This window comes from Pan paniscus, chromosome 23 (assembly GCF_029289425.2).
Source record: "Pan paniscus chromosome 23, NHGRI_mPanPan1-v2.0_pri, whole genome shotgun sequence".
Taxonomy (NCBI): Eukaryota; Metazoa; Chordata; class Mammalia; order Primates; family Hominidae; genus Pan; species Pan paniscus.
The window spans coordinates 53,259,974-53,287,962 of NC_085927.1; the positions used below are offsets into that span (position 1 = coordinate 53,259,974).

Here is a 27,989-nt window from a genome sequence, read left to right on the forward strand (position 1 = left end):
ATCCACCTTGGACCTCTCCTCCTCCAGCATCTGTCTTGGTTGTGACTTTCCATTTGTTTGTGGGATTTTTTTTTTGGCCTGGAAGACCCCCTCCAAAAGGGACTTTGCTCATGTCTTTGTCCATTTATGTGTCCAGGCCCCAGTGCCTGGCAAAGGTAGGGCCTCAATAAATAATTGATGCATGAGGCCGGGTGCAGCAGCTCATGCCTGTAATCCTAGCACTTTGTGGGGCCGAGGCTGGTGGATCACCTGAGGTCAGGAGTTTGAGACCAGCCTGGCCAACATGGTGAAACCTTGTCTCTACTAAAAATACAAAAATTAGCTGGGTGTGGTGGCGGGCACCTGTAATCCCAGCTACATCGGAGGCTGAGGCAGGAGAATTGCTTGAACCTGGGTGGTGGAGGTTGCAATGAGCCCAGATCACTCCACTGCACTCCAGCCTGGGCAACAGAGTGAGACTCTGTCTCAAAAGAAAAGAAATTGATGAATGAATGAATGAATGGCTGAGTGGGTGAATGAATGAGTGACACGGAGAATGGTGGTGCCAGGGTAGGTGCTCAGCTGGTTCATCCTAGCTCAGTCACCCACTGCCATGGAGATGGTTTCTCCAGGGGCCAGATGTGAGCAGCTGCTGGTCTCGGCAGCAGAGCCCTTTCCCATGCACTGCGCCATGGTGGGTGATGACTTATAAGCACATCCCCTGGGTTTTGTCTTTGTGCTTTTTTTCAAAAATAAGAAATAAACCCAGGGGACCCCCTGGGAAAACTCGCTTGCCTTGGAATCCAGACAAATCTCACAGTGAGGCATCTCTGTCCCCACCCGGGGAAGACAGATGGACGGCCCCTGTGCAGCCCGGCACCCAGGCCTGCTGCCGTGGAGGCGTGGGTGCAGGGCCGCTCACCTTCCTGCGCAGCCCCACGTGGCTGCCAGACGGTCCCTTCCGCCTCCCCAGGGGCGTCCCGCTGTGCAGTTGGCTGGGACTGCGCAAGCAGAGGGCCAGGAGTGAGGCAGGGCAGCCGCGGTGAGCCAGGGGCCCGACTCTGCCAGGCGAGACAAATATTTACAAGCAAGGCCTTCCCTTCTGTTTGGCAGGCAGAGGGCTTTAAATATTGATTTTTCAAATGGGAAATTCTAATCAAAGGCTCCATTTGGGCTGCAGGAAGTGCAGGCCGGGGGATAGGGCTCCTGAAGTCCTTCTCTGGGATTCTCCCCTTGCCCGCACTGGCTCCAGTTCTGGGCTGCCTCCCAGGAGGGGCCCCTTCCCCGAGGGAGGCTGCTTGTCCCATCTGCTGTGGGTTTCAAAAGACAGGAGGTTCCACTTGGTGGAGTCAAGAGGCCGTTTCCAGGGCAGAGAGGCTGGAGTCGCTGTGGGCCAAGCCCCCACTGTGTGCCAGGCACGGGGTGGCAGGCTCTTACCACCTCTGCCTTGTTGAATTTGGGAACAGCTACTTGAGGTGGCTACCATTTGCGTCCCTATTTGACAGAGGAGAATGGAGGTTCTGAAGGGTGGGGACTGTCTCTCACACACAGCCTGGCCTTCCAGGTGCCCATGATGGGTGGAAAGTGTGAACTTACAACTTGTAAAGGGGTCTTCCTTTTACAAAAGGTTCTTTCCCTCAGGCCTCGCCCCTTTGCTGCCTGGAAGTGTTTGCAGATGTCAGGACCCTCACTCAAGGAGGAATGGGCTTCAGACTGAGGGAGGAGGAGCATTTGCATGGGGGTGAGAGCATGAATCGAAGCCCATTTGCTGCTGGTATTTTGGGAACTCACCCACTGCACAAAGCGAGACACCTTGGTTGGCCGGTGGGCCAGGTCCCCAGAGTTTGGTGATCATGGCTGAGAGATGGACTGTGCACCTATTTGGTGCGTTTGGACAGGGTTGTTTTTTCTATGAAGCTCAGGTTTACTGAGCATTTAGTATGTGCTGGGTGCTGTTCTATACCCTTCGCGTGTATTAGTAACTCATTTAATCCTCCTGACAATGAGGCAGGAACTATTATCATTCCCATTTTACAGAGGAGAAAACCAAGGCCCAGAGAAGTGAAGCCACTTACCCAAAGTCACACAGCTTGTAAATGGCAGAACTGGGCAGTTGGACCGCAGTGCTGAACTCTTGGTATAGCTCTGTGTTGCCTCTCCTTCTTGAGGTGAAGCCTCCCTAATTGGAAGTAAGGGTGTGGATGATGCTGATTGGAAGGAAGGGTGTAGGCGATGCATTTGGAGTCTGGATCTGCTTCCTGCCTGGGTGACCGCAGCAGCCACGTGGCCCCTCTGGGCCTCATTTTAAAAGGGGGCGGTTAGGCTGCCTCGCATCCCTCCAAATGTTGTTTTGAGGCTCTGTTGGAATGGAGGAAAGAATCACCTTGCAAAATGTAAAGTGCTGTGTACCTGTTATGATTGCCCCCATGAACTGGCGTCTACCAGATCTGGGCTCCCCTGGGTAGGGGTGGGGTGTTGGGAGGAAGACATTGGACCTGAACCTTGAGGTTGAGTTGGCAGGGAAAGCAGTGGAACAACACATGTGTTACAGCATGTGGAGCTCCTGAGAGATGTGGACGTGTAGTCTCAGCTAGCAACCGCCCTCCCAACAGCAGACACAGAGAAAAAGAGACTGGAAAGAAACATTCCGTCATCCTATTGCTGAGCCTCACTGAGAGCCCACCAGGTGCCAGGTGTGTCGCAAGCCCTGGGGTAACAGTAGACCCTGAGCACGCAGGGCCCCACTCAGCCTGATGCGAGGGGATGGTGGCTTCATAGCCATGAGGGCGGCACGGGAGCCATTCGTTAGAGAGAGCTATGGGGTCTGTCTGGGACCCACCTGGGGACGTGTGGTGATGGCCATTCAGCTGGGTGGGCACGGAAGGCCTCCCTGAGGAGGGGATGTTGGGCCAGGCCTGAGGGTGAGAATGAGGCAGCCTTGTGCAGCTCTGGGCAGGACCCGTTCCAGGCAGAGGACGCGGAGGCTGCAGGGGCCCTGGGGTGGGAGCAGAGAGCACTGGGAGTGTTGGGAAGTGGGAGAAGCAGGGCAGTGGGGCAGGCACTGGTCCACACAGGCCTCCTGGGCCTCGGACAAGAGTGTGGGGCTGATCCTAAGGGCAGGGGGAGCTTTGGGAAGGTTTTTGTATGGGGATGACCTTTAGAAAGCTTTTCAAAGGCCATGATGGATTGTAGAACCAGAGTGTACCTGGTGAGGGCTAAAGCTCCAGAATGTTCCAGAGTCGATGTCTGGGTGGTGGGCTCATGGGGTTTTACCTTCTTCTTTAGGATTGTCTCTCTGTCTCTCTGTGTCTGATTTTCTATGGGGGAGGGGTGTGTTTTCTTGGTAATTTCAAACAAAGGCAACGCTCCTGGGTGTCTGATGCCAAGTGTGTCACAGAAGGGATGGGACAGCGCTGGGCCTTGGGTCAATCCTGGCCGCTCAAGGGCCTCCATGAGCCCCTTCCCCAGCCGACAGGGCGGGAGACCTTTGCACACCCACCTCATCACCTTGCCCCCCTCGCCCACCCACTGGCTCAGCCCCTTCTCCTGGATGAGAAAGTTATAGATTTGAAATTCACAACTTGCTCCTTCCCTGTTCATTGATCTCATGGAAAGCATTTGAAATCATATTCTGGGAGCCACCTCCAGACAGACAGGAAGAGATTTAAAAAATTAATAAAGACCTACCGTATAAGACAAGACAAGACAAGACATCTAACGGGGCTCTGCATGGCTAAATTCCTGCGGACTCTAACTTGCTGTGAGGTGCGTTGCTGTCAGCTCGGCTGTGACTGGTGTCCATGCATTGCCCGTTTGCAGGCTTCTATCTGGGTCTGCGTTCATTGGAGGGGGACGGGTTGGGATGAAAGAGTCCCTCTGAGCAGCCCCTTTCTCCCCTTGGCCATTAATATCCCAAATGTAGTCATGAAATAGAAGCGGCAGCTTGATTTGTAAATGTCGAGTAAGCAGCTAAAAGATGGATAAGGACAAGTTCTCCAGCTATAAAGAGTGAACGCAAAAGCAAAACTTGCTGAAAATGGCAAAGAATGTGCAGGTGGTTCCTTGCTCCTCACCAGCCACAGGGAGCTCACAGCCTGGATGGATCAGTCAGCAGTGCCAGTGCAGGGAGGTGGGGCGGCTGGAGGCCAGGCAGCTGTCTTCACCCCTGTTTCCTCCTCTGCTGTGTTACCTCAGTCCAGTCTCTCAACCTCTCTGTGCCTCACTTGTAGAACGGGGAGAATTATTTTCTTGCCCCAGGGCTGTGGGGAAGGGTTGATGAATAGTATTCCCACGCAGTGCTTTGCACAGTCCGGGCACCACAGGATCCCTGTCATTGTGAAACATCTGTCACGGTGAACAACTTGCCACTCCCAGATCCTTGCCCCACACAAAACAGACTCCTCAACTTCAACACCAGCAGCACCATTTCCCTCCAGCCACACCGTCCAGCTGGACTCCTCACTCGTAGAATAAGCTCCCCTCCCTGGTCCGGGGCCCACGCTCCACTCACCCCTCCAGAGCTGCCCCTTGTGAAGCCTCCCCCACCCCGCTGGGCAGAGCTGTTCCCTGCTCCTCTGTACGCCCAGAGCTCCTGGTCTAAGCTCTGCTGGTGGCTCTCGCCTTGCGGCGGGGGCGTGTCTCCTACCTTCACCGTCAGCCCCTGAAGGGGAGGGTCAAGGCTTCATGTCCAGCGCCAGCCAGCGGAGCCCTGGACAGAGAGGAATGTGCAGCCGTGAGTGGCATGCTGACCCCGCTGACGCAGCCCTGTCTGTCAGCTGGCCATGGTGACCCCAGCAGGGCAGGGCATGCCTGAATGCCGCTGGGTAGGCCACCAGTAAATGGGGGCTTCAAGGAGGGCAGCGCTGTGACACAGACCAGTGTGAGCCATCGCTTTTGCCACACAGGACTTGGGAAGCGATCTGAGAAGACTCAGGGAGCGTAAGTTGAGTTGGGGTCTCAAGGACGAGGCTAGAAGCTGGGGCCACAGGTGCTCTGGACCTGATGAAATGTGCTAGCATGCAGGCCCCCCTGGAGGCCAGGGTGCTGAGGGCAGGAGGGGAGGCTGAACACCCAGAAGCACCCTCCTCCCAGGATGCCCTACAGAGGCAGCCACTGACCCCAAGGCCCTGGCACTGCCCACATCTTTCCCAAGGCAAGAATGCCAGGTCCAAATTCTGCTGCCGTCTCTGAGTGACAGCCATGCCTGCAAGAACTGTCAGTTCCTGAGCTGGGATTTGCAAGATGCCAGAAAGTTCCCTCTCTGTGACTGGCAGGTGCCAGGCTGGCCTCCCCACCCCCAGCCACAGGAAGCCTGCAGCCTCCGCAGCCCTCACTGCACCCTCCACAGCCCTCACTGCACCCCTAGCCCCCACAGCCTGAGGACCCTGCACCACCCTTGGGAGTGACTGCCAGAGGCCACAGGTGGCTTTGTACTGGCTGGCCTCTCCTCCCGTCAGCTCTGCGGCGCCTGATGCTGGACGCAGGTTCCTCTAGTGTGGGTTCTGCCACAGGCTCCATGTGGCCTCCCTCTCCAGGGCCCTTTTCCATCTCCTCCTTTTGTTCCTCATTCCCCTCCTGCCCACTGAAGGGGGCTTCTCCTAGGGTCCATCCTTAGGCCTCTCACCCACCTTCTTTCCAAATGACAACTAACCACTCAGACCCCCCAGCTCTAGCTCCACCCAGACCTGCAGAATGCCTCCATCTCTCTCATCCAGCCACTGCATTGTCTAGTCTTCTTACAAAACACCTCCTCCTGGGTGTCTGCCAGGGTTTTAGACTAGTTCTGTCCCAAACTGAACTCCCAAACCTCTGACCCATCCCCTTAGGCTATGCAGTAAGATGAAGCACTTCACTATGGCGTTTGGGACCCTCTCAGTCAGGGCTCCTGTGTCCCCTCTCCTTTCCCTTTGAGGCTGACGTCTGCAGTCATCTATTGTGATTGTGACACTGTTATCGTCTGTCCTGCCCACTGTCCCCTCTGCCCACTGTGTCACCTGCTGAGCTGCTGTGGGTGCTCTGTGTGCCAGCCTACTGGCCTCCCTTCCTCCTGCAGCTTCTGTGAGCCTCTCCAGGGCCGAGACCATACCCTGGTCAGCACGGGTCCTCAGAGCCCAGCCCAGCCTGGCACCGAGGTGCCCAGGGGTGTTTGTTGTAAAAGCGTGGTCTGTAAAGCACATGATGGGCCCATTAATTAAGTGGCACTACCCTTAGCAGACTCAGGCAGGGGAGGAAGATGAGGGCCTGGTAATGGAGTATTTAGAAGTTATAATTAACTTTGCACTGGCGCCTGAGCATAACACGATATATGAGACAATATAAAAGGGGTCCAAGGATTTAGTGAAATAGAACTAGGTCTTTTGCAAGTAAACCCTTAATTAAAATCCGTGAGGGAGGAAGGGGGAGAAAGGGAAATGGAGAATTTACGTCAAGGCAGTTTCTTTGGTTCTTGCCTCATTTGCCACTGCGTGGAAGGCCTGAGGCTGCAGGGGGTTTGCCTGGAAATGGGCCACACACAATCGTTTTGCCTCTTGGTGATTTAATCCCAGGGCGCCTGCCGGCGGAATGGGCACCTTCTGTGTTCAAGGTTCCAAGTGGAGGTCGGGGGCTTCAGAAAGGAGCAGGTGGGGCCTCGCCCTCCCCTTGCAGGAGCAGGAGGCAGCTCACAGGCATGGTAATTAGGATCATGTGTGGGAAACAAGTACTTTCTGGCACAAGCTGGTGGTTGACCCCCTCCACGCCCCTCTCATAATTTGTCTGTCCCTTCCAGTCTACTCTCTGGCCTCCTCTCTTATTCTTGGGGGTGCGGAGACCAACCTTGGATGTGGATGGGAAGGTCCCCATCCCAGAGTTCATGGCTGTCTGTCCCCGGCAGCTTGTGCAAGTCCCTCCTTTTGTTTCTTTATTTTTCCCCTCCCTTCTTCCCACCTCCTCACCCAATGAACAGCATGCACAAGCTCCCTCCTTCTCTCCCGTGCTCCTTCCTGCCTGGGTGCACCTCGCTCTTCCTCCCTTTCCTGACTTGAGCACTGCAAGATCCTGCCCCGTGGCTGCCCTTCTGACTGCTGCGGAGTGTGCTGGGTGGGCATCCCCCGTTATAGATCAGGACCTAAAGCTGGTACCTGGGCACCCGCCCCTGTGCGGGGCTGCTCCTGCCTCCGGGAGATGGAGCTGTTCTCTGTGCATGGAGGGTGCGGTCGGGTGGGACTGGAGTCTTCCTGGGAATGGGGTGCCAAGCTCTGCAGGGGCAGTCCATCAGGCCTCATGCTGGCTCTGTCAGGACTGGCAGCCTCTCCCCAGTGCAGGGCACCAAGCACTGGAGGTCAGGGACGTGGGGCCACTTCTGATTCTGCCCTCATCAGCCAGCTGGCCTCCCTTCTCCCTCATGGAGTGTCCACCTCAATCAGATGAGACCGTGTGTGCACCCTGTGTGAACTCAGCCCCTCCTGGCACTTAGGGCCCTGCCGGTTCACGTACCTCCCAATGTCAGAGCCCCCAGCATGGGTTAGTAGAGCTCTCGCCTCTCCCGCGGGGCTGTGACTGCTGGGGACCAGGGCAGGGGTCTACATGCATCTCAGTCAACACAGCGTGAGGGGCTACTGTGTTCACTGCTTTGGTGCTGGAGATTCAGTGATGGATGGCACAGGATTGTCCCTGCCTGGGTGGCCTGAGGTTGAATGCAGTCATAGGTGGTAAATAGCAAGCAGAGTGAAGAGAATTGATCAATGCACAGGGTAGGCTGGTGGTGACTGGAGTGGAAAGCTCCTTGATATAAGATGGCTGGGGAAGACCCCCCTGGGAGCGTCATGAACGGAGAAGGACCCAGCTGTGAATTCCTGCTGCACAGTGGAGGCCTGTGGGCCTGATCCTGGTGATCCTGGTCCGCTGACCAGCTGGGACAAAGGCATGGATTTTATTCTAGAGGCCACTGGGGGGCTTAGGCAGGGAGGACAAGGTCTGATTCGGGTTTCTGAAGGACCCTTCTGGGTGGAGCCTGACTGTGGCAGGCAGGAGAGGATGCCAGGGTACCAGGAGAGGCTGGTGCAGGTGTCTGCGAGAGGCCAGGGTAGCTCAGGCTGGACCTGGAGGTGGCCCAGGGAGAGTGCAGTAGAGGCTTGGCTCTGGTTTGGAAGTGGAATCAACAGAATTTGCTGGTGGGGTATGGAGTTAGGGGCGAGGGAGATGGCTGACCTGGTATCCTTAGGGCCTGGCAGCCTGGCATGAGGTGGGCATTTGACAAATATTTGTTAAAGGAATGAGGAAAGAGAAGACAAATTTTATGATGTGGTCACTTTGATAAAAAAAAAAAAAAGTCCAACCAACTTTTTTTTTTTTAAAGAGCTAACAAGAATTCTCTCTGAAAGTGTACAGCAGACTTAAAATGGATTCTGTTGCTATGGCCTGATTCAGACATTTCCAGACACACATTGTTATTCTTGCAAAGACTCGAGATTGAATATTTTAAAAATAATTTTACTTTTAAACTCTGGAGCCTCTTGTCACCTCCGGCACTCTCTGATGGGGCGCTGTTGGTGTCCAGGGATTTTGGTTGCGTACTCACATGGCCAGTGTGATTGATAAACTGAGTGACCACCTGGAGAGTGAGATCAAGGCTCAGATGAAAAATGGATGGCTTGTGCAGCAGAGGTTTGATCTTCATTTAAAAAATTAATTTTCTATGTTCTTCATCAAAAAAATTCCTCACAAGCCATGCTGTGTTGTAGGGGCTAAAAGGAAGAAAATTAACTTCTAAGAAAGATGAAAAATCTAGAATTCTAAGTTGTAGTCAAGTGATTTTGGCCAGCCATAATTACAGTATTTTCATGTTAATGTATAAACCCCTTGAAAGGTACGCTTAAGTGATAATTATCTATTTACAACAAAATGGCTTTGGAAATGAAATGAGACCCACTGGGGTGTGTGTGTGTGTGTGTGTGTGTGTGTGTGTGTGTGTGTGTATCAAACATGTTATGCAGTGGTGTTTTTTCTATCTTTTTTTTTTTTTTTTGAGATAGAGTCTCGCCCTGTCACCCAGGCTAGAGTGCAATGGCGCGATCTCGGCTCACTGCAACCTCCCCCTCCCGGGTTCAAATGATTCTCCTGCCTCAGCCTCCCGAGTAGCTGGGATTACAGGAACCAGCTACCATGCCTAATTTTTGTATTTTTTGTGGAAACAGGGTTTCACCATGTTGGCCATGCTGGTCTCGAACTCCTGACCTCAGGTGGTCCACCTGCCTTGGCCTACCAAAGTGTTGGGATTATAGGCATAGGCCACCATGCCTGGCCCTTTGTTTCTTTATTTTTTTTGAAGACCATTATCCTAAGTATCTCTGCCTTAAAATTAAAAACTTAAAAAAAAATCTAAGCAGGGTAGAGAGATTCATTTCTCTGAAAGTCCTGGGCTGTCTGAAAGTTCTTGTGTGGCTTAATTTTGTGTAGTTTGTTATTCATTTGGATTTTTTGTTTGCTTGTTTATATCTCATTTTGTGTCAAAGAGTTGGAGATAGTTTATAAAAATGACAAAAATAGTAAAATGGGTAGAATATTGATGATAAATTAAAAGCCAGGGTTGAAAAAAAAGTTAGAGTAGCTCAGACGGAGGGCCTAGAATTCCAATACCCAGTGCTATGTGGGCTGTAAGTGGTTAACTAGGGTCTGAGCTTCCTGGGGGCCAAAGTGAAGAAGGTAATTTGATTAATGGCCCTGATTATTGGGAGATGTGCCAGCTCCTCTGATGGGTCCTCTGTAGCATGTTTGACATCCATCTCATTCCACTGGGAGTACCTTGAAGGCCTATTCCTGTGCCCTCCTTATTTCTGTGTGGAAGGACCTTGGTAAAGGCTTTTGTATTTGGATAATAACAACAAATATTTATTTAGTTACCTGGTGTATAAAACATGCCCATTTCTGTAATTCATTTTGTGCTTTCTATCACCCCCCGCCTCCACCTTCTTTTGGATTGATTGATTGAAGTTTCTTTTTTTCACCTCTACTGGTTTGGAAATTTTGTATTCTTTTTTGATTTGTTTAGTAGTTACTTATAAATTTTTAATGTGTGTATCAGACTTAACACAGCCTAAAATTAATCAACATCTCCATTCCTCCCTGAAGAACCTGAGGACACACGTACCCTGCCCTCTCTTGCTGCCATCTTATCTATATCTTTGCTGTCTGATGTTTACTTTTTTTTTGCAGACGGGATCTCACTCTGTTGCCCAGTCTGCAGTGCGGTGGCACAATCGTTGCTTACTGCAGCCTCGACCTCCTGGGCTCAAGCAACCCTCCCGTCTTAGTCCCCCACCTCACCCCGAGTAGCTGGGACTACAGGCATGCACCACCATGCCTGGCTAATTTTTGTATTTTTTTAGAGATGTGGTTTTACCATTTTGCCCAGGCTGGTCTCGAACTCCTGGGCTCAGGCAATCTGCCTACCTCGGCCTCCCAAAGTGCTGGGATTACAGGCATGAGCCACTGTGCCTAGCCTGGTGTTTACATTTTTTTTTTTTTGAGACAGGGTCCTAGGCTCGAGTGCAGTGGTGTGATCATGGCTCACTGCAGCCTCAACCTCCTGGGATCAGGTGATTCTCCCACCTTAGCCCCCCTAGTAGCTGAGGCTACAGGCATTCACCACGACACCCGGCTGATTTTTCTATTTTTTATAGAGATGGGGTTTCACCATGTTGCCCAGGCTGGTCTCGAACTCCTGGGCTCAAGCGATCTGCCTACCTTGGCCTCCCAAAGTGCTGGGATTACAGGCATGAGTCACTGCACCCAGCCTGGTGTTTACTTTTAATGCATTTTTAACTCTGCCTCAAACTAGTCATCATTATTAGTATTTGTTTTCCAGGTTGCACTTGATTATTTACTCAACAGATGTTTCCTGAGCACTTTTTCTGCACTGGGCGTAATTCTAGGCACTGGGGATGCAGCAGTGAACAGAACTAGTTCCTGCCTTTGTGAGTCAGGGGAGAAGACAGGCTGTGGATAAACAGCTGTCATATGATGGGGGTGTTCAGGCTGAGGGGACATGAAGGGATGGGGAAGGGCCGGACCCTCTGCTGAGGTGATGTTTGCATGAAGATCTGAATGGAGGCAGCCAGCCGTGCCCATGTCTGGGCAGAGGCAGCAACTCTGAGTTGGGGGTGTTGATGGCACATGGGAGGATGTGGCTGGAACCCCACGGAGAGTCTGAGCAAGTGAGTGGAAGAAGCTGAGTCCAGATGGGGGATGGGACCCAGTAGGGAAGCTTGGGGGGCTTCATGCAGGAGGTGGCAAGTGAGGCGGCCTGGGCATTTGGGCAGTGCTTGGACACATGAAGTATGAGCACAGGCCTTCCAGCTCAAGGGGTGAGGCTAACCTAGGGCGCAAGGCTGAAGCTGCTACTTGCCTTTGGTTTGCAATCATTCATTCACTCAACAAACATTTGTGGCACCTCTGTGTTGTTCTACACCCTGTGCCAGACACCAGAGATACCGTGGGCAGCAAATCAAGCAAGACTTCTACTTGAGAGCCACACAAACAAGAAAACACCATGACATGATGGAGACAGGACAGGGGGAAGTGGTAGCCGGGGACCAAGTTGGACCATGTAGGCTTAACTTGCAGCTCACCTGCCTCCCAGGTGTGAGACGGAGGGCAGGTGACTTTCCTGTGTAATGGAGGGTGGCGGTGCCTTCCTCCCCCTGCTGGTGGTTCTGCGGATGAGAGAGGATGTATGCCAAGCGTGCAGTCTAGGGCTGTGCCAGTTTCCCTCGTGTGAGTCTTCCTCTTCCTGTGCTGCTTCTCTCCAGCTCATTCAAGGCTGTGGACCCTTTGGGGAGAAATTGCTGGTTGGTTGTTCAGAAGTTGGTGGAAGCAAGATTTTCTTACTGACATGCTTTTTCTCTCTTTTCACAAACATGGAGAGAGGTGTTTGGATATGAAACAAGCCTGTAGATTTTTTAAAATGTCATTTTCATACAGGATTTTATTCCAGAACAGGAATAATGAACAAGCCAGAAAATCCTGGCCAGCACAGAATTAAAATACTGTGTCCCCGTGTGCACATAAACTTCTGAAATGTCTGGAAGTTTCCACCATCTCCCCGTCTATGCAACCTGCCCCTGCCTGCCTGCCTCCTGCACCTGCACTCAGCATAAACGTTGTCAGAAGCCCGGGGACTAGTTCCGTTTGGAGAACACGATCGCCACTTAGAGAGAGTGGAAACCAGCAGGTGCTGTTATTGTTCATGTAGAGAGGCGTCTCCCCTCTTGGTCTCTCGTTTATCCTCACGACTGGCCTATCTCACACTTCAGTGCTCAAGTGCAGATTACATAGGTCTTGGGAGGGCATGACATTCTGCATTTCTAATGAGCTCCCAGGGGATGCCCCTTCTCTGTTCTCCCGAGGACTCTTGGGGAGCACACTTATATATATATATGTATATTTATTTATATTTTTATATTAATATATATATTTATATATAAATATAAAAATATTATATATATTATATATATAATATTTTATTTATATATATATATATTTTAGACAAAGTCTCGCCCTGTTGCCCAGGCTGGAGTGCAGTGGTGCGATCTCGGCTCACTACAACCTCTGCCTCCCGGGTTCAAGCAATTCTCCTGCCTCAGCCTCCCAAGTAGCTGGGATTACAGGCACCCACCACCATGCCCAGCTAATTTTTGTATTTTTAATTTTTGTATTTAGAGGCAGGGTTTCACCATGTTGGTGAGGCTGGTCTTGAACTCTTGACCTCAAGTGATCCACCTGCCTTGGCCTCCCAAAGTGCTGGGATTACAGGCATAAGCCACTGCGCCCATCCTGGGAATCACACTTTGAGTAACAGGGCCTGACACCAGCATTGTGCAACTTCCTGAGAGAGTGGAGAAGCTGTATATCTGTGCTGTCCAGTGTGGTAACCACGAGCCCCCATGTGGGTATTGAGCACTCAAAATTCAGTTAGTGTGACTGAGAAACTGACTTTTGTATTTTTATTTCACTGTAGCTGATTTGAAATTAAATGTCCACAGGGAGTTCATGGCTGCTGCATTGGAGCACACATCTAGACATCCCTGGAGGTGTCTGCTGTTGCTGTCTCTGCTTTGCAGGTGCAAAAGCTGAGCTCAGGGAGGAGAAATCTTGTCTAAGGTCATACGGCAAAGAAAAGTGGAGTCAGGATTCCAACCCAAGGTCTAGGCTCTTTTAAAATTTATTTATTTATTTATTTATTTATTGAGACAGAGTCTCGCTCTGTCACCCAGGCTGGAGTGCAGTGGCATGATCTTAGCTCACTGCAACCTCTGCCTCCAGGGTTCAAGTGATTCTCCTGCCTCAGCCTCTTGAGTAGCTGGGATTACAGGCACCTGCCACCATGCTCAGCTAATTTTTGTATTTTTAGTAGAGACGGGGTTTCACCATGTTGGCCAAGGTGGTCTCGAACTCCTGACCTCAAGTGATCCACCTTGGGCTCCCTAAGTGCTCGGATTACAGGCGTGAGCCACCAGCCCTACATTTTTAATTTGTTTTTAATAGCTAAGGAGACCTTTTGTATATGGGAACTACTCTTGTGTATCTGGAAAATCCCCTGCCAGCCCCTGACTCTCTTTTTTTTTTTAAGCAAATTCTTCGTTTCCAAGACGGTTTTGATATTTATGGTCAGCAGTAATGCTTTATAGGCTTAGGACTAACTAAAAAAAAGTCCTGTGTCAGCTGCTGATGGGATACAGGGATTTTTACATCCTACGTTTCATATTCGAAATACACGTTTTGCTGCAAAGCCTCGTATCCAAGTCACACGGGGGCTTAACAGCAATAATGACTTCTGGACAGAAGTTTACAGTTTACAGGCACTTTCACGTTGTTTTCTCACGATCCCTTGCAACAGATATCCTGGGCCCTGAGTATATTGTCCCCACTTGGCAGATGAGGAGACTGAGGCCCAGTGCAGAGAGGTGGTTTCTGGAGGTCACGCAGGTCTCCAGGGCAGGGATCTGGATCGTCAGGTACACCGCCATATCTTCAGCACCACGGACAGTGCCAACCACCCCCCGCACCCGCCACCCCAAGTAGGCTTTCAGTGTTGTTATTGGCTAAGTCAAGGAATGCACTCATCCCCTTATCCTATGGCCCTGAGTTCCAGATGTGGGCCCTGTGTGTGCCCTGGCAGACTGTGGATACGCTAGACCTCCGCCTGCCTCGATCCCCTGCTCGGCCCCATCCCCGCACCCTGGAACTCTTCCACCTGCCACCCAGCGAGGGAGGGAGTTGGGTGCTGAGGGCCACACACATGCATCAGGGGGACATGGTTGAGAGCTCAGACTCTGAACTGAAACCAGAGCTGGGCCACCTTGCCTCCTCGATGTGTGACCTTGGGCAGGTGACTTAGCCTCCCTGGACCTCAGTTTTATCATTTGGAAAATGGGGAAGTAACGGGATGTTTCTCACAGGGCCTTGGTGAGACCCGAACAAGATAATGCAGATGAAGTGCAAGTTCCAGGCGGATGCAGCATAAACTCTTCATTATTTCCATCCCTCCTGAGTGAGGTGGATTCTAGAAGCAGAAAAAGGCAGTGGAGGCAGCTGGAGGGATGGGGCTGCAGAATGGGCGGGCCCAGCCGGGTGGTGGTGGTTTGTAGAGTCAGGGACACCAGCAGGTACCATGGGGAGGAGGCATGCATGCAGGGCGTAGCCCCCCAACCCTTGTCCTCAGTGGGACCAGCCCCGTTCTTCTCACGTGTCAGTGACCTCCCTCCCACTCAGTGTTCTCTGGGGCTTCTGGAGCCTTCCCCATTGCAGGGCTTATCTGGGTTTCAGAGGGAGCCATGATGTGGTCATGTCCGTGGACCTGGGCTAGTTTAATTCCTGAATGAGAGAGGGGCCAGGGGAAAGGAATGGGCAGGCCCCCTCCCAGTCCTGCCTGACCACATGCCTGCTGGGCAGCCCTGAGAAGGTCATCACTCCCCTGTGCCTCAGTGTCTTCACCTAAAAAATGGGGCCACACACTTGCTTTGGAGGGCTGTTGTGAGGATTGAATAAGGCATTGCAGCTGGGATTCTGCTTAGCTTCGTGGGTCCTGAGAGACCTCTCGAGTTTGGATCCTGGCTCTGCTCTTCCCAGCCATATGGCCTTGGGCATGTTCTGTCTGCTCTCTGAGCCTCAGTTTTCTCATCTTTCAAAGGGAGCTGATATTGGGAGAGTTCAGTGAGGCAGCAGGTGATCTGGGCTCATCATAGGGCCTGGCATGGGGTAAATGCATAACACAGGCAGCCATTGCCCTGGTGGTGGTTTTGTGAACACATCTAAATCTAAAGTGCCTGGCATAGAGTAGATGGCTCAGTTGATGGTAGACTTTTTTTTTTTCTTTCTTTCTTTTTTGAGTCAGAGTTTCGTTCTTGCTGCCTAGGCTGGAGTGCAATGGTGCCATCTTGGCTCACCACAACCTCTGCCTCCCGGGTTCAGACGATTCTCCTGCCTCAGCCTCCCGAGTAGCTGGGATTACAAGCACGTGCCACCACGCCTAGCTAATTTTGTATTTTTAGTAGAGATGGGGTTTCTCCATGTTGGTCAGGCTGGTCTCGAACTCCCAACCTCAGGTGATCTGCCCACCTTGGCCTACCAAAGTGCTGGGATTACAGGTGTGAGCCACTTCATCTGGCTTTTTTTTTTTTTTTTTGATGGAGTCTTGCTGGAGTACAGTGGGGCCATCTCGGTTCACTGCAACCTCAGCCTCCCAGGTTCAAGCGATCCTCCTGCCTCAGCCTCCTGAGTAGCTGGGACTACAGGCGTGCGCCACCACACCCAGTTAATTTTTGTATTTTTAGTAGAGACTGGGTTTCACGATGTTGGCCAGGATGGTCTCAATCTCTTGACCTCGTGATCCACCCGCCTCGGCCTCTCAAAATGCTGCAATTACCGGTGTGAGCCGCTGCGCCCAGCTGGTGGTAGCTTTAATTACTACTATTAATATCATCCAAAGAGGACTTCCGCTTTTTAAAATCGTGCATTTAAAAGTTAGAATTTAGTTCTTTGAAATTTGTTTTTAAAAGAAAAGCGGATTTTAAAAAGTGTATAGGTTTGTTTCTTTGATCTCTCTTAAGAAGAAGGATTTCACACCTTTCGGAGTGTGCACGATGCAAATGAAGATCCGAGAGCTCGCGGAAGGCCGTTTGGAGCTAATTCTGGGCTGGTTTGACAGCCACGACACTGAAGGGGAAGCATCGAGCTGACAAAGCGAGGCTTTCTTTGGTAACATCCCAACCTCTCAAAATAGTCACTTTCCAAACTAACATTTGTCATGTTGGTGTTTGAAAGAAGTTTTTTGTTCATTGATCCAACCATGCGCCGCACCCCCTTAAAACTCTGCAGAGGTTTCCCTCCTGTGTCCCGGGTGAGTCCAGGCACTGCTCCTGTGGTCAAGGCCTCTGGCGGGGACCCCATGGTCCCTACTAGGCCTGGCTCCACCCCTCCCCTTTGTCTGTCCGAGGCTTCGGGGCAGTTGTCACATTGTTGGATGTTTTCCCGCCTCCATGCCTTTCTTGTGTGGGCTGCTCCTGCCGGAGTGCCGATCCTGTCTGCCTAGGGAGCTGCTGTCCACTGTGGATACCTGTTTCTGTAGTTTCTGTGATCACCTCCCTATATTTTTCTTTTTTTCTTTCTTTTTTATTTTTGAAATGGAGTCTTGCTCTGTTGCCCAGGCTGGAGTGCAGTGGCATGATCTCGTCTCACTGCAACCTCTGCCTCCCAGGTTCAAGCGATTCTCCTGCCTCAGCCTCCCTGGTAGCTGGGATTACAGGCGTGAGCCATCATGCTTGGCTAATTTTTGTATTTTTAGTAGAGATGGGGTTTCACCATATTGGCCAGGCTGGTCTCAAACTCCTTTAGGTGATCTGCCTGCCTCAGCCTCCCAAAGTGCTGGGATTACAGGCGTGAGCCACTGCGCCCAGCTGATCACCCCCTTTTATCAATCTTGTGGAACCTCTCATACTCCTGGCCAGGGAAAGGAAACAGCACTGCTGCCTGTGGTTCTGTAAAACTCAATACTCTCCCCACTGCTGCTCCTCAGCTGCCTGTGTGTGTCTCCCTCCACAACCCTAGGCCACAGAGGAAGGGACTGTAGGGGGCCAGTCAGAACTTACTAGGGCCAAGAAAGAGAACTGGGGAATGGGGAAATGAATAAACAGAGGGGGGCAAGATGATTTCATTTTAGTGTATCCTAACATTCAAAATGTTTATTTAGCCTTAAAACCCTTGGCTTTAGGAATAAATATTTTATTCTTTTTTGAGACAGAGTCTTGTTTTGTCACCCAGGCTGGAGTGCAGTGGCATGATCACGGCTCACTGCAGCCTCGACTTCCCGGGCTTCAGCAATCCTCCCACCTCAGCTTCCCAAGTAGCTGGGACCACAGGCACATGCCACCACGCCTGGCTACTTTTTTTATTTTTTGTAGAGACGAGGTTTCCCTATGTTTCCCAGGCTGGTCTCAAACTCCTGGGCTCAAGCAGTCCTCCTTTGACCTCCCCAAGTGCCAAGATTAAGGGTGTGAGCTACTACACCTAGCCAGAAATATTTTAAAAACAGGAACTTTTAGTCTTACTTTTTTTTTTTTTTTTGAGTCTCGCTCTGTCACCTAGGCTGGAGTGCAGTGGCTCAATCTCGGCTCACTGCAAGCTCCGCCTCCTGGGTTCAAGTGATTCTCCTGCCTCAGCCTCCCGAGTAGCTGGGACTACAGGCACCCGCTACCACGCCCGGCTAATTTGTTGTATTTTTTAATAGAGACGGGGTTTCACGGTGTTAGCCAGGATGGTCTCGATCTCCTGACCTTGTGATCTGCACACTTCGGCCTCCCAAAGTGCTGGGATTACAGGCATCAGCCACTGTGCCCGGCCAGTCTTACTCATTTTTAAATACTTATTTCAGTTACTACTGCAAAGAACATCGCTATGGGCCGTTTCCCCGCACCACCCCCCCTGCCCCTTTAAATGGGTTTTCTGTAGCCAGAAGACACCTTTTACTCAGTGACACAAGGGCCAGATATCTGGCCCTGAAGCCATGCCTTTAAAATCCAGGGTCTTTGGCCAAACCCAGCGCAATCCTTGCTGGGAATTTCCTGGTGAGTTGGAACCAGGTATAGCCTTCCAGTCCTGCGGCTTCGTTGTGGGATTTTCTGATGATGATGGGGGTGTGGGGGATGAGGTGGGCCAGGACTCTAGATGACCATTTACTCTTCTTTCATCCCTAAACCCCGTTGACTTCTACAGTTCTAGAATTGTTTATTTCCAAGATGAGAATGATTGGCTTCCAGGATTCTAAGATTTTAAAAACTGCATTGCTAGAACTCTCAGGGCTCCAAAAGCCTACAATTCTGCCTGCTCACACTTCTAGTTGTCTAAGATCCAGGCTCCCCAGATTATTTATTTAAATTGTGGTGAAATATACATGACATTGATCATTTTAGCCTTTTAAAAGTGTATAGTTCAGTGGCATTAAGACCATTCACATTGTTGTACAAACATCACTGCCTTTCCTCTCTGGAACTTTTTTGTCTTCCCAAATGGAAATGATCCATTAAACAACTTCTTCCTCTCTCCTATCCCCAGCCTCTGGCATCCACCATTCTACTTTTTTTTTTTTTAATTTAAATATTTATTTCTTTATTGAGACAGAGTCTCGCTCTGTCGCCCAGGCTGGAGTGCAGTGGTGCGATCTAGGCTCACTGCAGCCTCTGCCTCCCTGGTTCAAGCGATTCTCCTGCCTCAGCCTCCCAAGTAGCTGGGATTACCGGCACCCACCACCACGCCTGGCTAATTTTTGTATTTTTAGTAGAGAGGGGGTTTCACTGTGTTGGCCAGGCTGGTCTCGAACTCCTGACCTCAGGTGATCTGCCCTCCTTGGCCTTCCAAAGTACTGGGATTACAGGTGTGAGCCACTGCACCCAGCCTATTTTCTTCTTTTTAGAGACAGGATCTCATTCTGTTGCCAAGGCTGGAGTGCAGTGCTGTTCTTGGTTCACTGCAGCCTTGATCTCCTGAGCTCAAGCAATCCTCCCACCTCAGCCTCCTGAGTAGCTGGGACTATAGGCATGTGCCACCATGCCCAGCTTATTTTTTGAATTTTTGTAGAGACAAGGTCTCACTATGTTTCCCAGGCTGGTCTTGAACTCCTGGCTTCAAGGGATCCTCCCACTTTGGCCTCCCAAAATTCTTCATCTTAAAGGAACACCGGTACTATTAAGTTATAGGGCTCCATCATGGTTCACTGCAGCCTTAACTTTCCAGGCTCAGGTGATCCTCCCACCTCAGCCTCCTGAATAGCTGGGACTACTGGTGCACACCACCACACCTAGCTAATTTTTGTATTTTTAGTAGAGATGGGGTTTTGACACATTGCTCAGGCTGGTCTCGAACTCATGACCTCAGGTGATATGCTTGCTTCAGCCTCCCAAAGTGCTGGGATTGAGACATATATTTCTGTTCTCTCACATCTTATGAAACATTTGTATTCAGATTCTTCAAGTGCATCTTCTGCATTGATACTGTGTTGGTTTGATAGGGCTTCCCTGACCATGTACCAGAGACTGGGAGGCTCAAACAGCAGAAGCCTATTGTCTCCCAGTTCTGGAGGCCAGAATCTGAGGTTGAGATATTAGCAGGTTGGTTTCTTTTGAGGCCTCTCTCCTTGGCTTGCAGATGGCCGTCTTCTCACTGTGTCCTCACATGAGTTTCTCTGCCTCTCTGCCTTCAAGTCCTTTTTTTTTTTTTGAGACGAAGTCTTACTCTGTCACCCAGACTGGAGTGCAGTGGCGTGATCTCGGCCCACAGCAACCTCTGTCCCTGGGATTCATGCGATTATTCCTCCTCAGCCTCCAGAGTAGCTGGGATTACAGGTGCCCACTACTGTGCCCAGCTAATATTTGTATTTTTAGTAGAGATGGGGTTTCACCATGTTGGCCAGGCTGGTCTCAAACTCCTGACCTCAGGTGATCCATCCATCTCGGCCTCCCAAAGTGCTGGGATTACAGGCGTGAGCCACTGCGCCAGGTCAATGTCATCTTGTTACAGGGACACCAGTCATTGGATTAGAGCCCACTCATATGACCTAATTTTACCTGAATTACCTCACTAAGGGTCCTGTCTCTAAATGCCATCCCATTCTGAGGTACTAGGGATTAAGACTTCAACATGTTCCTTTTGTGGAGGGGGAGACAATTTTTAGCCTATAACAGGTGAAACTGCCATCACTAGAGCTATTTTCTGTTTCCGACATACTTTTCAGAGCACTTTTGAATCTGTTGCAGGAAGCTATGGAAACCCATTCATAATCTCAGCAACATAACTACTCAGTGTAATTGCTCCGTGTTGAATGATCAGCTATCAGCATTACTGTTGATTCTTTGAAGATAATGTGCCCTTTCCTCCACCCCAATTGCTTGAAAGTTTCTTGTCTTTGGTTTCAAGCACTTTGATTATTGTATTAATTTCCTGAGGCTGCAGTAACAAGTTATCACAAGCTTCTTGGCTTAAGATAACAGAAATGTATCCTTTCACTGCTCTGGGGGTCAGAAATCTGACATTCAGGTGTCGGCAGGGCTGTGTTCCTTCTGGAGACTCTGGTGAGGGAGAGGAAACAGGGAATCCTTCCTTGCCTCTTGTAGCTTGTGGTGGCTGTTGGCAACCTTTGGCTTCCTTGATTTGTGGCCACAAGATCATGTTTCTCTGTGAATAGAGACAGTTTTATTTCTTCCCTTCCGTTCTGGATGCTTTTATTTCTTTTTCATGCTTCATTGCCCAGCTAGAACCTCAAGCATAATGTTGAATAGAAATGGTAAGAGTGAATGTCCTTGTTTTGTGACCGATCTTAGGAGGAAGACTTTTAGTCCTTCACTATTAAGTATGATGTTAGCTGTGGGATTTGTAATATGTATGTATTTATTTGTTTATTTAGAGACAGGGTCTCATTATATTGCCTAGGCTGGCCTTGAGTGCCTGGGCTTAGGTGATTCTCCTGCCTCAGCCTCCCAAATAGCTAGGACTGCAGGTGTGCACCACCATGCCCAGCTCGCTGAGGGATCTTTAGAGATGCTCTTTGTCAGGTTCAGAAGATCTCTTCTATTCCCAGTTTGTTACGTGTTTTTTGTTTTGTTTAGAGACAGTGTCTTGCTCTGTCACCCAGACTGGGGTGCAGTGGTGCAATTTTGGCTAACTGCAACCTCTGCCTCCCAGGTTCAAGCGATTCCTGTGACTCAGCCTCCCAAGTAGCTGAGATTACAGATGTGCAGCACCATGCCTGGCTGATTTTTGTTTTTTTAGTAGAGACAGAGTTTTCGCCATGTTGGCCAGACTGGTCTTGAACTCCTGGCCTCAAATGATCCATCCACCTCAGCCTCCCAAAGTGCTGGGATTACAGGCGTGAGCCACCGCACCCGGTGTGTGTGTGTGTATGTGTTTTTAAATCATGAAAGGGTGTTTTATTTTGTCAAATGCTTTTCTGTGCCTGTTGAGATGATCATATGGTTTCCCCCTTATTATTACAGTATATTACATTAATTGTATGTTGAACCAACCTTACATTCCTGAGTTCAATCCCATTTGGTGATGGTGTATAATACCTTTTTATATGGTGTCTAATCCTTTGTTGCTTGATTTGACTTGCTAGTATTTTTTTGAGGATTTTGAGCCTATATTCAGAAGGAATATTGGTCTGTGGTTTTCTTTTCTTGTGATAGCTTTGTCTAGTTTTGGTATCAAAGCCTCCTAGACTGAGCTGGAAAGTGTTTTCTCCTCTTTTGCTTTTTGGAAGAGTTTGTCAAGGACTGGTGTTAATTCTTGAAATTTTTGATACAAATCGCCAGTGAAGCCATCTGTTGCTGGGCTTTTTATCATTATAAAATATTCTTCCTTTTCTCTAGTAACAATTTTTGTCTTCAAATCTATTTTTTTCTGATGCTGGTATAGCGACTACAGCTCTCTTTTGGCGTCTGGATACTGTTTGTATATCTTTTTCATTCTTTTACTTTCAACCCACTTGTTTCTTTGGATCTAAAGTGTGTCTTTTATAAACAGCATATAATTGGATTTTTAAAAAATTAAAAATTTTAATCTCTGCCTTCTTTTGACTGTACTGTTTAAGCATGTTATGTTTAATATAACTACTAACAAAGTAGGATTTATATCTGCCATTTTGCTTTTTGTTCTCTATATATCTTATATATTTTTTGTCCATCTTTTCTTCTATTACTGCCTTCTTTTGTGTTAAATAGATATTTTCTAGTTCACTATTTTAATTTCATTTCTTTTACTATATTGAAAAATTGTATTAGTTGTTGCCCTGGGCATTATAATTAAATTTTTTTTACCTTATAACAATCTAGTTTTGATTAATAGCAACCTAATTTCATAAATATACAAAAACTGTGCTCTAATGTAGAGTTCCGTGCCCTCCCCCTCCTTTATGCTATTATTGTCATACAAATTACATTTTTGTGCATTAGAAGCTCATTAACACAGTTTTATAACTACAGTCATGTGCTGTGTAATGATGTTTCTGTCAATGACAGACCGCATATACTACTGTGGTCCCATAAGATTATAACACTGTAATTTTACTTACTTTTCTATGTTTAGATATACAAATACTTACCATTGTGTTAACGATTGCCTGGAGTATTCAGTACGATAACATGCTGTACAGGTTTGTAGCCTGTAGTGATAGGCTGTACTGTATAGCTTTGGTATGTAGTAGGCTGTATGATCTAGGTTTGCGTAAGTACACTCTGCTGTTTGTACAATATCAAAATCACCTAATGGTGCATTTCTCGGAATGCATCTCTGTCATTAACAGTCCATGACTGTATTCCTTAGTGTAGTTGTCTTTTAAACTGGATAGGAGAACAGAGGAGTTACAAACAGAAATACAATTGTACTGTCTTTTTTTTTTTTTGAGACAGAGTCTCACTCTGTCACCAGGCTGAAGTGCAGTGTTGTGATCTCGGCTCACTGCAACCTCTGACCCCCTGGTTCAAGTGATTCTCCTGCCTCAGCCTCCCAAGTAGCTGGGATTACAGGCACGTGCCACCACACCCAGCTAATTTTTATATTTTTAGTAGAGACGGGGTTTCACCACGTTGGCCAGTCTGGTCTCTATCTCCTGACCTCGTGATCCACCCGCCTCAGACTCCCAAAGTGCTGGGATTACAGGCATGAACCACCGCGCCTGGCCTGTACTGTCTTTTATATTTACCTGTGTAGCTACCTTTACCAGTGCTCTCTATTTCTTCATATGGATTTCAGTTGCTGTCTGGTGCCCTTTCATTTCAGTCTGAAAAAGTCTATTCAGTATTTTTTGTAGAGAGTGTCTGCTAGTGACAGATTCAGTTTGTTTCTGTTTATCTGGGAATGACTTAATTTCTCTATTTTTAAAGGATAGTTTTGTGGGATGTAGAATTGCTGGTCGACAGTCCTTCTTCCCAGCATTTGTATATCCCACTGCCTTCTGGTTATCATGGTTCCTGATGAGAAGTCAGCTGCTACTGAGGATTATTTGTGTGTGATGAGTGATTGTCTGCTTTCTGACAGTTTGATTATGATGTGTTTAGGTGTGGACCTCTTTGAGTTTATCATGTTTGGAGTTACTTGAAGTTCTTGGATGTGTAGATTAATGTTTTTCATCAAATTTGGGGAGGTTTTGCTATGGTTTCCTTTTTCTTTTTTCTTTTTTTATTTTGTTTTTTTGAGAGAGTCTCACTCTGTCACCCAGGCTGGATTGCAGTGGCTCAGTCTTGGCTTATTGCAACCTCTGCCTCCCAGGTTCAAGCAATTCTTGTGTCTCAGCCTCCCAAGTAGCTGGGACTATAGGTGCACCATGCACACCACGATGCCAGCTAATTTTTGTATTTTCAGTAGAGATGGGGTTTTGCCATGATGGGGTGTTGCCAGGCTGGTCTTGAACTCCTGGCTTCAAGTAATCCACTCACCTCAGCCTCCCAAAATGCTGGGATTACAGGCGTGAGCTATTGTTTGAGAATACAGCTATTGTTTCTTTAACTACTCTTTCTGTCCCCTCTCACTTTTCCTTCTGTGGCTCCTCTTACGCACACATGAGTGCACCCAATGGTGTCCCACAGGTCTCTGAGGCTCTGTTCATTTTTCTTCATTCTTTTTCCTTTCTGTTCCTCAAACTGGATGATTTCAACAGATCTGTCTTCAGGTTTGCTCATTCTTTCTTCTGCCAGCTTGAAACTACTGTTGAGACCCTCTAATGAAAATGTCGTTTTAGGTATTTTACTTTTCAACTCCAGAATTGGATTCTTTTTTATAGTTATATCTCCTTATTGATGTGCTTTATTTGTGAACACATCATTCTCATAATGTTCTTGAATTCTTTAGACAGTTCTCTAGTTCTTTGAACATATTTCTAATAGCTGATTTAAAGGCATTATTTAGTTATATCCACCATCTGGGTTTCTGCAAGGACGATTTCTATTGACTGCTCTTTCCCTTGTCTAAGGAGCATACATTCCTATTTCTTTGTGTGTTTCATTTAAAAAAATACTAGATGTTTTTGTGGCCAGGCGTGGTGGCTTACGCCTGTAATCCCAGCACTTTGGGAGGCCAAGGCGAGTGGATCACAAGGTCAAGAGATCGAGACCATCCTGGCCAACAGGGTGAAACCCTGTCTCTACTAAAAATACAAAAATTAGCCAGGTGTGGTGGCATGTGCCTGTAGTCCCAGCTACTCAGGAGGCTGAGGCAGGAGATTTGCTTGAACCTGGGAGGTGGAGGTTGCAGTGAGCCAAGATTGTGCCATTACACTCCAGCCTGGTGACAGAGTGAGACTCCATCTCAAAAAACAAAAACAAAAACAAAAACAAACAAACCCAAAAAACCCCCCCCACAACCAAAGCAAAACAAAACAAAAAAAACTGGATTTTGTTTATTTGTTTGTTTGTTGTTTTTTGAGACAGGGTCTCACTCTGTCTCCCTGCTTCCAGCTTGGAGTGCAGTGGCACAATCGTGGCTCGCTGCAATATCCGTCTCCTGGTTCAAGTGATTCTCCTGCCTCAGCCTCCTGGGTAGCTAAGACCACAGGCGAGCACCAACACACTTAGGCTGTGGATGTTTTAAATAACATAATTTGCTGATTATGGGAATCAGATCCCACCCCCTGCACCAAGGTTTGTTGTTGTTTATTTAGTGAATGTCCTGGAAACTCTGTGGTGTTTGTATTCTCTGTCATGTGTGGCTACTAAAGTCTCTGCTTGGTTAGCTTAGTTGTGAGCTGATGACTGGTCAGAGATTTCCTTACATGCCTTGAACTGATAAGTCTCCCATCATTTGCTGAGGGGCTCCCAACCATTGTGTTGAGGCACATCCTCAACACCCTAGCACTTTACAAAAGCCTTCACTTCTTGCATGTGCTTCAAGGTCATTCTGAGGTGAGTGATGAGGGCCCCTTTCCTAGGCACATGCACAGCCCTGCACATAAGCATGATCCTCTAGATGTCCTGTGGATGCCTCATTCTCCAGATTTTCATTTTAAGTTTCTTGGTTGGCCTCTTGTTTGCTCTAACTGGTATGGCCTCCTTGGGAAGCTGTGATGTTAGACAACTGCTGCTGATTGTTTTTAACAAATACTTTGGGGCTAGGGCTTTCCTCATTGAGCAAGCTCTGAGTCAGGTCAAACAAAGACAAGTCCTGGCTGGGTGCAGTGGCACACACCTATAATCCTAGCACTTTGGGAGGCTGAGATGGGAGGATCACTTGAGGCCAGGAGTTTGAGACCAGCCTGGGCAATATAGCAAGACCTCATCTCTAAAAAAAGACAAGTTCTACAAATGAGGCTTTATATGCCAAATAGTGAAAGGGGCTTTCTTGGGAGTCTCAAAGCTGTTTTTTCCCCTCCTGTGACTGCTAGGCTGGTAGTTTTCACAGCTGCAATAGTTCTGAGACTGCTGATTTTCAGGCTACTAAAGGCTTGCAAAGAGGAGGCTGAGAAGAGGGCAAGTTAGAATGCTGCACAACTCAGCTATTTTTCTTGCATCTATGCTCCTCGGATTGTTGGTTGATTTCCAGAATTTTAAAAAAGTAGATTTTGACAACTTTTGCCAGTGTTGTTGTTGACTTTGTGGAGGACCGTGTGCTCAAAGATCCTTAATCCTCATCCTCAAAGTGCTTCTCTGTATTGTTTCTTTGTTTATAGCAGCCACAAAGTCTTGCCCAGAGTGTTATGTTGCTTAAAATAAAGTCATTGAGAGCTGCTCATAGCAAGAGAGATATTGTAAAGACTCAAATGTATGACAGCACTCTTTTTACTTTTTTTGAGAAATATTTAATGAAAAAAACCTGAGAATATAAGTCTAAGTGGTTGTGACTGAGGGGAAAATCATGGGCTTCAGCTTCAGATGCACCCAGGTTCAAATTCCCGCTTCTTCGCTGATCAGTTGTGGAGTTCATTAACTTTATTAGCCTCGATTTCTTCATCTGCCAAATATTAATAATATTGCCTGTTTTGTGGGACTATTGTGAGGATGAGAAATAGGGCACCGGGGAGGTGGCTGAAGTTCTCATCAGGTGGCAACAGTGATGTCATTAGTAGCTGCCTGATCTGCCCAGGTGAGGAGCTGCTCAGCTGGATCACCTGCCTTTGAACCTGGTGCCAGAGTCATCCCAGCACTCGGACCCTCAGAATCTCGGAGGAATCAGCCAGCTTTGATTTTCTACCTGCTCTGTCTTTCCATCAACCTTAATTGTGGCCCAGTTTGCTTTTGTTGTAGGTTTTGAGCAACAGGCAGAACAAGTGAAAGGTCAGGGTGGCCCTGGACAGAGTTGGGAAGTGGACGAGAAGCACTTGACTTTGAAGATGCTTCTTTTTATTTAATCAACATTTTATTTGCATTCAGGCAATGAATGTGCACTGTAAGTCACAGAGTGCTACAAGGCTTATGCTCAAGATAGCAGCCTCCTCCCGAGGCCTGGTTCCCACTCCCAGTGCAGCTCTAGTGCTGCTTCTCTTGTTTCTCTAAGGAACAACTTGGGATTGCTATGTTTTGATTTTTCAATTTAGACATTACTTTTAGATTTCTTACAATGGGAAATGAAGATTTAGAGATTTAGCTTCCCCACTCACATATGCATCTTTTCACCTGTTAGTATTTCTATCCCAATTTTTGGTTGAATATTCATTATGTGACATTATTTTTTAAAAGTAGTTAATTATTTTGTTTGTTTGCTTATATTTTCATGTGCCCATCATAGTTCATCCTCAAGTCTTCTGCAGAGCTTTAAACACCCCTCTGTAGTGTGGTGAGATGTGCTAGGTCATCTGTCTTCTAGTTTTTCTTGGAGGCTTACCTCCTGGAGCCTCCAAGGCCTGCTCCCATTGGGACTGATTGATTTCCAGTCCTGCTCACAGTCACCATCTTCAGATGGCCATCATCTCCTTTCACCTTTCTTCTGTCTTGCAACCCCTGGTTCTGGGATCCAATGGTTTCCTTTTTCTTGGTTTACTCCCTCATTTTGGTGGAGCACACCCTCCAGTAGCTTTCTGAGAAAGTGCACAAGAGAAATATCTGGCAGACTTGCATGTTAGAAAAGATCTTTATTCTGTCCTGTCTTAACTAATAGTTTATCTAGGTATAGAATTCTGAGTTGCAGATCATTTTCCCTAGAATTTGGAAGGCATTTTTCCTTTTTTTTTTTCAGTGTCACTGTTGAAAATTCCACTGCTGTTGGGATTTCTCATCCTTTATATATAACCTGTTGGGTTTCTGGAGAATGTGCTTAATGTGGGTCTTTACTTCATTTATTTTTTCCAAGCACTCTCTTAATGGAAAAATTTTGTCCTTTAATTCAGGAACTTTTCTCATTTCCAGTTTTTTCTTCCATCTCTTTTTCTGATTTCTCTTCCTGCAACTTGTAGTACTCAGATGTTGGGCTTATGATTTTTTCTTTTTTTTTTCTTTTTTGAGACAGGATCTTGCTCTGTCACCCAGGCCAGAGTGCAGTGGTGCAGTCACAGCTCACCACAT

At 48.2% G+C, this 27,989-nt stretch overlaps 1 protein-coding gene across 5 annotated transcripts in view; it reads left to right on the forward strand.

Moving 5' to 3' along the window:
• MPPED1 (metallophosphoesterase domain containing 1) overlaps positions 1-27,989 on the forward strand; it is a 96,480-nt gene that overhangs the window by 24,507 nt on the left and 43,984 nt on the right. The gene's annotated exons all lie outside the window — the stretch shown is intronic.